This window comes from Chiloscyllium plagiosum, unplaced genomic scaffold (assembly GCF_037043375.1).
Source record: "Chiloscyllium plagiosum isolate Xiang-an unplaced genomic scaffold, Cpla_swu_hap1 HiC_scaffold_19, whole genome shotgun sequence".
Lineage (NCBI taxonomy): Eukaryota > Metazoa > Chordata > Chondrichthyes > Orectolobiformes > Hemiscylliidae > Chiloscyllium > Chiloscyllium plagiosum.
Window position 1 is genome coordinate 30,101,827 of NW_028270157.1, and position 14,370 is coordinate 30,116,196.

Consider the following 14,370-nt stretch of genomic DNA (forward strand, 5'->3'; position numbering starts at 1 on the left):
TTTACATGCGTGCTGTGGTATGGGGATATCCGAAGTAATGGTAGAGGCTCCAGCTTCCTTTCAATAGCGTGGCCTGCTAAGGACTTGTTCTTATTTCCCTGTCATGGATGTACATGTTGGAAGGATATGCAGGTTGATTCTCAACCTTTTTGTCATGTAATTTATGTAACTTCCTTTGTCATCAGGTCCTGGAGTGGAACGCAATAGCTGAACTTCTGCTTCAGAGGCCGGGGCACTACTCACTGTACCATGAGCCTCCTTCTAGCAATTGCATTTGACCATAAACGTAGTGAAGCAACAATGGGGATGGGATGGGCTTTGCATTTCAATTGAACATTAATTACAGATGCACTTCTGTAGTGGATCAGATGAGCATCCTAAATACCAGAAATTAGCCATATGTTGCCACTCTCTTTTCTGTCTCGTTAAAACAGTTCACAATCCATGATGTTAGCCCTGAATTCAAATTTAGGAGTTAGTAATCTTCCATGAAAGACAGAGATGAAGAGAAAACTTTTCTCTCATAATTCTTTGTAAGTCTCATGGATCTTTAGAATTCTGTTTCCCAGAGAATTGTCATTGGAAGCAAGATCATGTAATATATTTAAGGTGAATGTAGACAGATTCTTGACTATCAAGGAACTGAAAGGTTGCTAAATTAGGCAGGTATTAAGGGAAGAGGACACAATCAGACCAGCCATGATCTCACTGAATGGTAAAGCATTTTTGAGGGACTGAATGGTCCACTGCTGCTTCTAAGGCATATATTTCCATGAGCCTCCATCCTATGAAAGACTCTTGTGTAGAGTCATAGAATGATTACTGCTAAGGAGGTGGCAATTTGACTCATCATGTTTGTGGCGGCTCTCATATTTTCCTCTTGGTCCAACTTCCAGCTCTATCTCTGCAAAACCCATAAGGTTCTGTCCTATGAAATTAATAAACCATATGTCAGGTTACTATGCTGCTATGTCACATGCTTAATGAAGTAATAGAGCTTTGAAATTGGTCATTAATATCTGATGTTTGATGTATATTTCTTAATTAGAATTTTATGACAATTTTATTTGATGCAGAAAGTTTTTTTTTGTTTCCTCGGGTTATTGTGCAAAGTCTATTTCCAGCAACAGGACAAATTTACTATTCAATATTGAAAATTAATAAAATGCTGTTAGATGTATAAACAAATTAACAAAACTATCTTCTTTCCTCCAATTCAACTATGAGTGTGTTTCTAAATATTTAATGATCAAGATCTGTTTAGAATAAGATATTGAGGGTACAGTGATATGGTCTCTCCCTCTGGGCCAGGACATCTGGGTTCAAGTTCCATCAGCCTCAGAGACATATCCGAACAGATAGATTAAAATAAAGTATTGGGAGCTCTTGTGGTACAGTGGTAGTGTGCCTCCTTCTGGCAGGTTCCACAAAGTCTAGCTTCAATTCCCAGCTGCCCTAAACATGGGGCAGGTTGGTTAAAAATAAAAAGAGAGTTGATAGCATAGTGATAATGTCACTGGATTGGTAATCCTGAACACCTGGTTAACGTTCTAGGAGCTTTTGTGGCACAGTGGCCAGGAAAGTCCCACCTAACAGGTTGATTAAAAATGTCTACAACACAATATTCATAATGTTTGTGAACTGCAAGAAAACTGTATTACTAATGTGAAAGCTGGGTTACTTACCTTTGATATTTTCTCTTGTCACATAAAGCTTTATTACTAGAATTAATTCAAACATTTATTCAATCAGAATCATTCCTACAGGCAATGATGAATGTTATCACAGAAGTATGCAAAGTAAATGCATACAAAGGATCTAAATGAAGTAAAACAGATCATGTTAGTTGCAAAGACCATGCTGTGCATCATTCTGTAATAAGTCTTCAAGATTGTCAATAAGTTACACATTTTTAGAACAATCCACAAGTAATTCAAAAAGTGTTTTTGTTTGTTTAATTGTAAGTATTCAATTTTATCTTAGAATTAATTCAAGGATATTAATTTTATTACTAATTTGATTTAGTTAATATGTGAAAGATGTGATGTCCTTATGTTAGGTAATTCTCATATAAATATGCTTCCCAAAACTGCAAATATCAAAGCCTATAATTAAAATCTCAATACTGGTCACTGACATCTTTGCATATCTATTGCAGTGCAAGATTTCCAGATACGGTTTTCCTAATTTGTTACACTCACCTGTGGATATAAATAAGTTGAATTATTCAGTAGGACCATGTTGACACCTTTCACATTTACAGTGAGACTTTGTAAAATGAGACTTTTGTATTCTGCTGACCATTGGAGGATGAAAATATTTTCCACAATTTTTCAGGATGAGGATACCTCTTTGGAAAATAATATTATAGCAATAGAAAATAGTCTAAAACTATTTGATGTTTGTGTTTTGTCATTAAGAAGTAATGGTTATAACCACAAATTTATTTTGCTTCCATTATTTGCAAAATGCATTACAGCTTGTCAATTCACTACTGAAAACAAAACTGCAAAGAAAAATGGCCCTGGATGAAGCATCAGCAGACAATGAGCCAAGGACGTCTCTTTGAGCAGAATAGAACTACAATATTTACTTTATGGGACATATTATGTTATTATGGTAAACCTAACTACAATGAGAAAAGTCTGAAGACCATTTTGTTTAATATGAAGCAAGTGCCAGCTGCTTGAACATAATAAAGGTGCCCTCAGTGATGGGACTTATGCTGACATCTTTTGGAACTTTCATAGCAGCTCTCAGTGGAAATTCTTCCTTTTATCTCTGCTGTTCTTGCTCCTCCTGTCTTCCTGAACTTGCTGACAGTTTAGCCTGTCTTTCATTATCACCAAATTTTGCAGTACACAACATAACCCTGGAAACACAGTCATAACTGTGGTAAAGAAATGCTCAATAAATTTTCTGTTGGTAACAGGATTCTCATGCTATCACAGCTGTGCCATGGCCCCAGCAATGAGTTATGAGCCATGTCAGAAGATGGTAGTTCTGGTCACCTAGTAGCCAGCTGGGAACATGGCAGGCTGGTTGAAATGAAGACGGTAGCGTTAACCAGAGCATGATATGAACACCAGCCATAGAGATGCATGATAAGCGGGTTAAGTTGGAAAGCAGATTGGATGTTCAGAGTGTGGATTTTCTTTCTCTTCAATATATCAGAATACTGGTGGTCATGACATACTGTGTGTTTGACTGGATGAAGTCCATTGCTCTCTGGTCCTGTTTCATATTCTGTTGATTAGGAAAGTAATGCAGCTTTTTCTTCTGGTATAGAGACCCTCTGAGACTTCACTGACTAGTTGGTATATAGTAAACTAGGATATAGCGATGTACAACTAACAGGAAATTGTCAATGTCACCTGCTGCAGTCTGCAATCATAGAAGGTACTCATGGAATCCCTACAATGCAGAAAGAGGTCCATCAAGTCTGCAGCAATCCTCCAAAGAATATCCCAACCACACCCAGCCCCCTACTCTCTCCCCATAACCCTACATTTACCTAATCTATCTAGTCTACAAACCTTTGGACTGTGGGAGGAAACCAGAGCACCCAAAGGAAACCATTGTAGAGATGGGAAGAACATGAAAACTCCACACAGACAGTCACCCAAGTTTGGAATTAAATCTGGGTCCCGGACACTGTAAGGCAGCAGTGCTAACCACTGAGCCATTGTGTGAAATATCCCTGTAATATAAAAGTTAAGGACCAGGAGACCAGGACAGCTACAGTTAATACTCTTCTTTTGGTTCAAGATTCCAGTTGTGGCTGCAGCAGGTAAAATAACTTGGTGGAACATCTTCAGTAAAATTGGATGGATGGAGCCCAACGTATATTGCAGACATCTATATTTTTGCACCCTCAGGCAACTTAAACAATGGTAATTAATGATTACTACCAAAATTCTGTATCAAAGTCAAATCTTCAGAGGTATCTCTTCTTAACAGAGATTCCATTCAGCATGTATTTTCACCTTTTTACCAAAATAACCCTCAAAATGCCTAGAAGTCAGCTTTAAGGTTAGATACTAATAGGACAGCCGAACATATAGACAGAAGTAGACTCTTAACTCAGGTTAAAATTAAGAACCTAAAATCAGCTATTTCCTTTAGAATAATTCTACATTTAAGATTAAATCCATTCGAAAATAAGTATCAGGCTATCATAAATGGTGTGAATGTATCTTAAATATTCAGCATTGTGGTTATATTACAAATCAATATTATCTCTAGAAAGGAGAAGATGGAAAAGTGATCTAATGGAAGTCTTTCAGATTATGAGAGGCTTTGACAAGGCAAACATAGAGAAAATGTTTCCACTTCTGGGCAAGATCAAATTAGGGGTCATATACATATAGCACAGTTTTCTTTGCAGTCAGGAGCATTATTTTATGGTTTTGTTTGTACAACTATTTAAATATTTAGTAGCTATACTTCTGGGACTCAGTATAATTTAGTTTTGTTTATTTTTCAATTACATAATTTAATTTCCACTATTTTTAATAGAGTTATATAATTTTGGTCTGTTCGCCGAGCTGGAAATTTTTGTTGCAAACGTTTCGTCCCCTGTCTAGGTGACATCCTCAGTGCTTGGGAGCCTCCTATGAAGCGCTTCTGTGGTGTTTCCTCCGGCATTTATAGTGGCCTGTCCCTGCCGCTTCCGGTTGTCAGTTTCAGCTGTCCGCTGTAGTGGCCGGTATATTGGGTCCAGGTCTATGTGTTTGTTGATGGAGTTTGTGGATGAGTGCCATGCTTCTAGGAATTCCCTGGCTGTTCTTTGTTTCGCTTGCCCTATAATGGTAGTGTTGTCCCAGTCGAATTCATGTTGCTTGTCGTCTGCGTGTGTGGCTACTAAGGATAGTTGGTCGTGGCGTTTCGTGGCTAGTTGATGTTCATGGATGCGGATCGTTAGCTGTCTTCCTGTTTGTCCTATATAGTGTTTTGTGCAGTCCTTGCATGGGATTTTGTACACTACATTAGTTTTGCTCATGCTGGGTATCGGGTCCTTCGTTCTGGTGAGTTGTTGTCTGAGGGTGGCTGTTGGTTTGTGTGCTGTTATAACTCCTAGTGGTCGCAGTAGTCTGGCTGTCAGTTCTGAAATGCTCCTGATGTAGGGTAGTGTAGCTAGTCCTTTGGGTTGCGGCATGTCCTCGTTCCGATGTCTTTCTCTTAGGCATCTGTTGTTGAAATTGCGTGGGTATCCGTTTTTGGCGAATACCTTGTATAGGTGTTCCTCTTCCTCTTTTTGCAGTTCTGGTGTGCTGCAGTGTGTTGTGGCTCTTTTGAATAGTGTCTTGATGCAACTTCGTTTGTGTGTATTGGGGTGGTTGCTTTCATAGTTCAGGACTTGGTCTGTGTGTGTGGCTTTCCTGTATACCTTTGTGGTGAATTCTCCGTTCGGAGTTCTCTGTACCATCACGTCTAGGAATGGGAGTTGATTATCCTTTTCTTCTTCTCTCGTGAATCGGATTCCTGTTAGTGTGGCGTTGATGATCCGGTGTGTTTTCTCTATTTCTGTGTGTACTAATGTAGTGTACAAAATCCCATGCAAGGACTGCACAAAACACTATATAGGACGAACAGGAAGACAGCTAACGATCCGCATCCATGAACATCAACTGGCCACGAAATGCCACGACCAACTATCCTTAGTAGCCACACACGCAGACGACAAGCAACATGAATTCGACTGGGACAACACTACCATTATAGGGTAAGCGAAACAAAGAACAGCCAGGGAATTCCTAGAAACATGGCACTCATCCACAAACTCCATCAACAAACACATCGACCTGGACCCAATATACCGGCCACTATAGCGGACAGCTGAAACTGACAACCGGAAGCGGCAGGGACAGGCCACTATAAATGCTGGAGGAAACACCACAGAAGCGCTTCACAGGAGGCTCCCAAGCACTGAGGATGTCACCTAGACAGGGGACGAAACGTTTGCAACAAAAATTTCCAGCTCGGCGAACAGAACCACAACAACGAGCACCCGAGCTACAAATCTTCACCCAAACTTTGAATTTTGGTTTATTATGTACAGAAGCTAAAAATGTGCATATTCCACTCAGAAACTGTTATATTTTAATCCAATTGATGAGTTTACTTCTCACTGTTATTTTTCCTGTCAGTTCATAGAATCATAGTTACTAAATGTAAATTAATTTATAGTAGATGGTCTCATTTGCACTCTAACTGTGTTTCAATGGTAACATACATAGGCCAAGCAACCTGAAATGTAACGCAGTGATTGAACCTAATGGTTCCCACTTCCTGAGAATTCTTGCATTTTATAATGTCTAAAGCTATTGAAAAGATACTGGTATTGAAATAACTTCAAAATTAATTTTAAGATACTTAATAATATGGATGTTTTATTCAGGTGGCTGCTCACAACATACATTTATAGCCATTTAGGTAATAGTGAGGCTCCTTAACAGAACTACGCCAGATATGGAGTTCAAAACAGATTTTCTGTATTTGTAGTTATAATTACTGTGTGCAAGCAATGATTAAAAGCTGGATTGAAAGACCAGACACTCAGTACTAATAATACTTCTCTCTTCTAATTACATTTTTGCTCAGCTGAACCTCATCCTGTTGCAGTGTCATTGAATTTAGTTGGTTTGTAATGATCATGGAATTGGAACTTTTAGCATTAGTAGTTTACCCTGCAGTTCTGAGTGGAACTATTTATTTTTAAAAGCAGCTTTAATTAAAATGAATAATATCAAGAGCTCACCTGGCACTCCTCCAGGACGATCAGCTTTAATGTAGGCTCTACAATTGAGGACACTACAACAGTGAACTCATACCCAGCTGTAACCTGACCCCATTTATGTTGTGACAGGCTTAATAGGCTCAAGAGAACAGCAATCCCTGAACTACTGAAATCTGAAGCTATGTTGAATTGTACAGTAAGAACATGCATTTTTAAAACATTGGTAAAACACTTTGTTGTTTTCAATTGCAATAAGTATTAGAAGTGTGAGAAAAACAAAAATGTATAATGGTTAAAAGTTTTTTAATTAACATGCAATCCCTTTATGCACAGATTGTTCACAGTATCAAGACAGCTACACCTGCATCAGAAAGTTCCATCTCCTCAGCTCAGACTGGAAATTGGTCCTTTGCTGCAGCAGTGTAACAGTCTCCCAGTTTCCACAACATGCATATTTACATGGGAACATGACGCCTGACAAGCCTGCTCTATCATTTAAAAGGTTAGTTGAATATTTTAATGTATTTTTTCCATAATATCCTCATAACTTTTTTATGTCAATGGTAATCAGAAATCTATCAGTATCTGTTTTAAATATACTCAGATACTGAGATTCTGCAGCCCTCTGACATAGAGAATTCCAAAGATTCATAACCTCTCCAAGTAAAAGTAAAATCTCCTCATCTCAGTCCTAAGTGGCATCCTCTCTATTTTTGAAATGTGCCTCCTGGTTCTAGTCTCCATAACCAGGGGAAATATCTTACCTGTGTCTATCCCTTCAAGTATTTTGTTGGTTTCAATGAGACAACACCTCATTCTTTGAAAATGTAGGGAATACAAGCTCAGTTTTCCCAAACTCTTTTCATAGGACAGTCCTGCCATCCCAGGAACTAATCCGGTGAATCTTCATTGCTCACCTTCTATGGCCATAATATACATCCTGAGGTAAAAAGACCAAAACTGCACACAATGATCCAGGTGCAGCCTAAGCAAGCTTCTGTACGATTGAAACAAGACTTCATTAATCCAGCACTCATATTGTCTTGAGATAAAGGATAAAATTCCATTATTCTTCCTAATAGTTTATTGCATCTGCCTTTTTGCTGTCAATAACTTATTGATAAGGATATTTAGGTCCCTTTGTAATTTACACTTTCCAACCGCTTTATAAAGGAAGTTGGTTCAGTGCTGAATTAGTGGAAGTTCGTGATATCTATAAACTGGGGCTGGTGAAACTGAATTCACATATAGGTCCCTACAACCAGCAAAATGAAGAAACTCATCTAAACCAGAGGGCTTAAATTATCTAACATTCCTATTATTTCATCTTCTTAAAATTTTCCAAAAAAATTAGGATTCCAGGTGTGTAGGATTCCAGGGATCTGTTCCCTTCCTGCTGGGCTGTATTTTTCCATTTTAATGTTTTTATACTTCCACTCAATGTCCAGTGGTTGACTATGTGAAAATTATTGATTGGTGATTTGATCACTAATACCATCTATTTCACCTTCATAACATCTCGACTTCAGCCATCTTAGCTCATCTTCTACTGAAACTCTCATTCATGCCTTTGCGATCTCTAAACATGACTATTCAAACACACTGCTTACTGATGTCCCATTTTCTTCCCTCCAAATCAAGCTACAGTTGACTTTAAAATTCTCGTCCTTACTTTCAAGTCTTTCAATTACCTTGTACTTCTCTATATTTGATATCAAGACTGACAATCCTCTAGATATTCCTCTAATTCTGACCTGTTGTACATTCCCACATGTAATTGCTCCACATTGAACACCATGCCTTCTATTGCCTAGGCCCCAAGCACTGCAATCCCCTGCATCTCTACTCTTTCATCTTTTAATTCAATTTTTAAAGCCTACCTTTTTACTAAGCTTCTGTTTTTCTGGCCTAATATCTGTTTGTATGATTCAACATTTTATAGTTGCTGTATTAATTTACCAAGATTACTACACACATGTAAAATTTGTAAAGTGCCACTTGTGTTAACCTACGCTAATTTGTTGTACCGGTTATGGTATATTCCCGTGATTCATATCCCAATGATTTCTTTTTCTCCGTTTAATTAATTTCACACATATTCAATTAATACTTCTCCTCTGTGAAGCCTCCATAAATCTTTTTCAGCTACCTCATAATTTCAGTCCCGACCTTTGTTTGGGTGCAATTACCACCTAAAAAGCACACTGGCAAATTTTAATCTGTTACTGATTAAAACTGCATACATGAAGGATATACTTGTAATGAATTTTATGAATTTTAAACTGTAGTCAAAGGATCAGTATAATTATTTTTAAAAATGCACAATTTGCAACTTTGTTGCATATTAACTTGATTCCTTTATGGGATGTAAACATTATTAGCAAGGCCAGCATTTGTTACAAATTTCTATTTTCCCTTCAGCCTGGTGGCATGGTAGGCCATTTCAGAGGGCTGTTCAGTTTTGGAGTCACACTTAGGCAAGACCTGATTAGGATAGCAGATTTCCATCTCTAAAGTGAACTAGTGGAATTTTACAGCTATCAGTGGTAATTGTCATGTTCACTAATATTGAGATAAGTTTCATAATCTAGATCTATTAAATGAATTCAAATTGAATTAACCACATAGTGAGATTCTAATCAATGTTTCCTAGAGCATTAGACCAAGATTACTAGTCTGGTGATATTATGACCTTGGATGGTAACAGAATGTCTCAAATTTGAAACTAAATCATACTATGAGCATATCACAGCCAGTATCAAAATATTAAAAGGTCCTCTTATTGTTTTCAAAGAAAATATTATTCTTAGAACTTAGAGACACATTAGTTGGCATTTAATTATGTCATATTCCAAAAATCCAAATCCAACTTAAATTCTTACAAACAAAAGGGGCAAATACCCTGAGATTTGCAGATAATTAAGAAAAGCTATTTCCATGTGAAAATAATAGTTATGATTTAATGTTCCGTGGTTAATATTACGCCACATTCTTTTAGGATGTTAAGGATGCTTTCACAAGCTAAGAAAAGGCTAACTTGTCCTAATGAAAGATAATGAGAAATTCAATTCTGTATATATATTGGCTGTGATACTTCCTGGGTGTAGTTGTCAATATTTGTGAAAATCCCCAAAAACATTATATGTGGTGTGATATTCAGTAATTGTTCACGTTAATTTACTTAGACTATGTATACTGAAACTTTACTACATTAAGTTTGTATTTTTACCCCCAGCATATATTCACCTGTAGTTTCTAGCTGAAATTGGTCAGGTCCTAATTGATAAGCTGTATCAAGGCACAGTTTGCATCCACAACTTGCCTGTTTAATGCAAATGAGGCTCCTCTTAATTTTGATCAGATCTCAGATCAATATCTTTGGCTGTCTGCCCAGCTGTTCTGCTTATTTTGTGCCAGAATTCCCCTCCTAATATACATTAATATACATTAATATCCTTTAACGGCAGCCAGAATGCTTACAGGTCTTTAGCTAACACTCCAACTGATGGATTGCCCTCTTGTGTCTAATTTCAGTATGATAAATATTAATAACATTTTCTACAAAGTTTAGTTTTTCCTTTTATCAAGCTAGAGCCATGCTGCATGCTGATTCTGCTTTAACTGCTGATTTTTGTTGAATCAAAAAAATGAATCCTTTTGTTCCCCCACCCATTTCCTCTGACATATTTACTAGGCACTTCTCACTCATGCATTTGTCCTTTGCAGAAACATTAAAGTGAATTGATCCCATGACATTTCAGGAGGTTAGCAGCTTGAGTATGGAATCTCACCCAACCGTATTTTCAGCAACTAATTACAGAACTCATTTCTGAAACACGTGTCTGAATATTATCTTAGACAATATTTGTCCTTTGTTTGTAATATAACTTCTCCTCTCTTATTATTTCATTTGTATCTTTTGAAAAAACTAGAGCAAAGAATTTTTAACTCGTAACACTTCCCTGACTATGTTGTGATTCCAGCTGACATTACTATTGGACAAGTGAGATGCCCATATGAAATCTGGCTTGATAGATCATGTTATGTTTTTTTAATTTAATGTACATTTCACTGAAATGTAAACACACAAAGCAACAGATTTGGTTTCAACAATTAAACAAAGTTATTACACAAAATAAATAAAATTAAAATAAACCAGGTTTTCTAAGACTAATACAGTTTGAATGAATGCTAAACATATGACAAAATAAAATCCATTTACTCTCTGACATTGTCACTTTACAGTTAATCAAAATCCAAAGGGGTCTTCCTTCTCCATCAGAATTGTATATTTGATTTAAATGTGTCTTCACAGTTTTTATCTTGTGAGCTATGGAGCCTTATTTATTGATAATTCACATATCTAAGCTGACAGCTTGGACTTTCTCTGTCTTCCAGTAGTCTGCAGAGTTCTAACCAAACACTCCTGGTCTGGAAATTTCACAAACCACACTCTTTCACTAAGGTAATTTATTCCCTTTATTGGTCTCCTTTTCTCCACTCCTGGTTATCATTTCCTTTCCTGTATCAAAAAAGGTTTTGAAATATTAATTGAAGTGAAAATATTGGTATAACTTTGCAGAGATTGTCAGGGCCATAGTGTTGAGCACAATTCTGCACCTGGAATTTGGAAGTGGTAGTGGCAGGAAGACTGTTGTGATCTTTCTAGAATTGGCCAGTTAAGGATTGTCAGCAAAATAGGGAAGCACAGTCCCAAAAAGTGGGGCCACAGTCCAGTATTGCTGGCAGTTCTACCCAGAGAGGTGGGTGTGGCTGATGCATATCAGAAGACACAAGGATGCCTCAAGATGAGGCAATCATTGCAGAATTATAAAAATATAAAAAATAAATGGTAGCCCTCCTATTGCTGGACCACCAGTGTGAAAGATGCCCGACATTTACAACAACAAGATCACGGGGCATTTGAAGCAGGCATCACTGTATCTCTCACATGGCAACAACCAGGCTTCAGCTTCAGTAAGAGGCTCATCTGTTATTAGGAAGAGCCTGGCACATCACCAATTTGACAGCAAGTGGGCATTTATTGAGTGTAATTAAAAACCTGACACATAGCTGATGCTGATCAGAGCCCTGCCTCTGACAAGATCATTTGGAATTCAGATTGTATCAAGAAGTAACACTGACCATGGCCAATTGCATCTGAAACAGATTCTAGTATAAATTCTAAACTTCTAGCCCAAATACTTATCCACTTCCCATTTTAAAGCTCATATTGACTTAAATTCTGGTACAGGTAGGATATTCCTTTTAACTTCTCCCCATATGCTTTTGGTAATGATCTCAAGTATCTAGTCAAGTGATAAATGGAAATGATTCCTTCCTAATTGCATTATCCAAAACTTCTCTTAATTTTGAACATTCTATACAAATTTCCCTTCATAGTTAAATCCTTTCATCACTGGAATCATTCTGGTAAATGGTTTGTTGTATATTCTTTCGCCAAGACACATTTACGAAAGCAAAGAGCCAAAGCTGTAGATATTTCTAATTAGTCTGTCAGAGAGGTTATTACACATCTATGAATCTGGGCCTTTTGGCTCAGCACCTAAAGTTCTATAAAATATTGAAATTACCCCTAATTGCTGATATGTGTATGTTTAACATTACTCCAGTTTGTGAATGTCCTATCCCAAATCTCTAAAGCAATTAAAAATAAACTTCATCAAGAAGTCGTTATGCACTATGCTATATTCCTCAAACAGCATATTCCACTCCCCATCACTGGCTTGTATCCCAATGCTTGACAGTGATATGAAAGAAAAACCTCTGTAATATTCAGTAACAAACAAGACTATGGTAATTCCAACGCTATTGATGATCACTAATGGCAACACTTGTGCTTGCTTTGCACAAAATGGAAATGCATCTATATACAAAGAGCACTTCAAAAAGGTAAATCAGCTGTGTTAATTTCACGATTCAATGCATTTTAAATGAGTTTGTTTTCCTCCTTTCTTCTGCATAGAAACTAATAGCTGCCTCATTCTGCTGTAACTAAGCTAATATTCTAATCAGATTAAGGACTTGGACAACAAACAACTGGCCCAGTGCAACATTCAGCGTTAAGGATTGCACAATACATGATTTGATTTGAAACTGTGTAATGTTGGATGAAATAGTATTGAGAATTTATCTTATATACATGAAATGTACTCTAGCTTTTCTCAACAAGTTGCGTTGCTTAACATTGTGTATCTGCATTTACAGTTTCTATTAGCAGAATTCTTCAAGCCCCTGAACAGCATGGGCAAAATGGCAAGTTAATTAGGAAAATATGGCAAGATCAGAGAAATAACATTTTTAATGTTGAGGAGAAAAAGACTAATTTTTCACCAAAGGCTTGAATCTCACTAATAAGTAACCAAGCAGTCTGTTTGCATCCATATGTTATCTATGCAGGCATTAACGTTCGATTATTACCATTTCTTTCCTTATTTATAATCATTTTGCTATTCTCTCAGAGGGCAGAGAGAAAGTAGGTGGCAACATAAAAGTCAGAGCAGGTAATTGGCAGCTCCATTTTCTCCTCCAGGCCTCCGTTTTGGCTAGCAGTCAACAATATGTCAGAGTACATTCTGTAAGCGGTGATCATCAGCATCGTTCATTCATGGAACTTTGCATCGAACATGTACCAGCTTCATCACATTATGGTATATTTCCAGTTCACTTAGAATAAAGATTATCACTTCAGTACTGCATCTTGGAGGGCACTAAGACCTTGGGTTGTAATGCTGCTAACAAGTCCCTTTGCACAGAGGGTCAGACACCCATCCTGTGCATCAGAGCAATGTGCATCTCATGGCCCCCAGCTTGCTTTCTTATTGTACTTTGATTTTGAACCTACTTTGATGCTCAAGTATTGCTGCCTTTCTTTTTCTTGCCTTTTTATACTTCGCCCCCTCAACCAGAACTTTAAGGTCCATGGTACTTCTGCCTTGTCATTGACACAAAGCCAGGCAGCTCCTCATGGTTGTCAGCAATCACCAGTCAAGGGCATGGACATATTCTGTATGGCACTATGCTATACCAATGTGCCAACAACTCACATGGCAAACACACTGCATGTGCTTCAGCCTCATGGTCATGTCTCAAAGTCAAAATACGGTAGTCAAAGGCAAAAGTGAGGACTGCAGATGCTGGAAACCAGAGTCTAGATTAGAGTGGTGCTGGAAAAGCACAGCAGATCAGGCAGCATCCGAGGACCAGGAAAATCGATATTTTGGGCAAACGCCCTTCATCAGGAATGGAGGCAGAGAGCCTCCAGGGTGGAGAGATAAATGGGGGTCGGTGGGGCTGGGGAGAAGGTAGCAAAGAATACAATAGGTGAATGGGGATGGGGATGGAGGTGATAGGTCAGAGGGGAGGGTGGAGCACATAGTGGGAAGGGAGATTGGCAGATAGGACAGGTCATGAGGACAGTGCTGAGCTGGAAGTTAGGAACTGGCGTAAGGTGGGGGGAGGGTAAATGAGGAAACTGGTCTACATTGATGCCCCGGGGTTGAACTGTTGGAGGGGTGGGGTTTGAGGGCGGAGGTGCGGGATGTGGATGAGATGCGTCGGAGGGCATCTTCAATCATGTGGGAAGGGAAATTGCGGTCTCTAAAGAAGGA

General features: G+C 38.0%; 1 long non-coding RNA gene across 1 annotated transcript in view; it reads left to right on the plus strand.

Moving 5' to 3' along the window:
* The window catches only part of LOC148146748 (uncharacterized), a 21,492-nt gene continuing 7,122 nt past the window's right edge, over positions 1-14,370 (plus strand). Inside the window, exons 1-3 of the long non-coding RNA XR_015760424.1 lie at positions 1-132; positions 7,073-7,241; positions 11,138-11,204. This is a non-coding gene — a long non-coding RNA (uncharacterized LOC148146748). The remainder of the gene's footprint in view (positions 133-7,072; positions 7,242-11,137; positions 11,205-14,370) is intronic.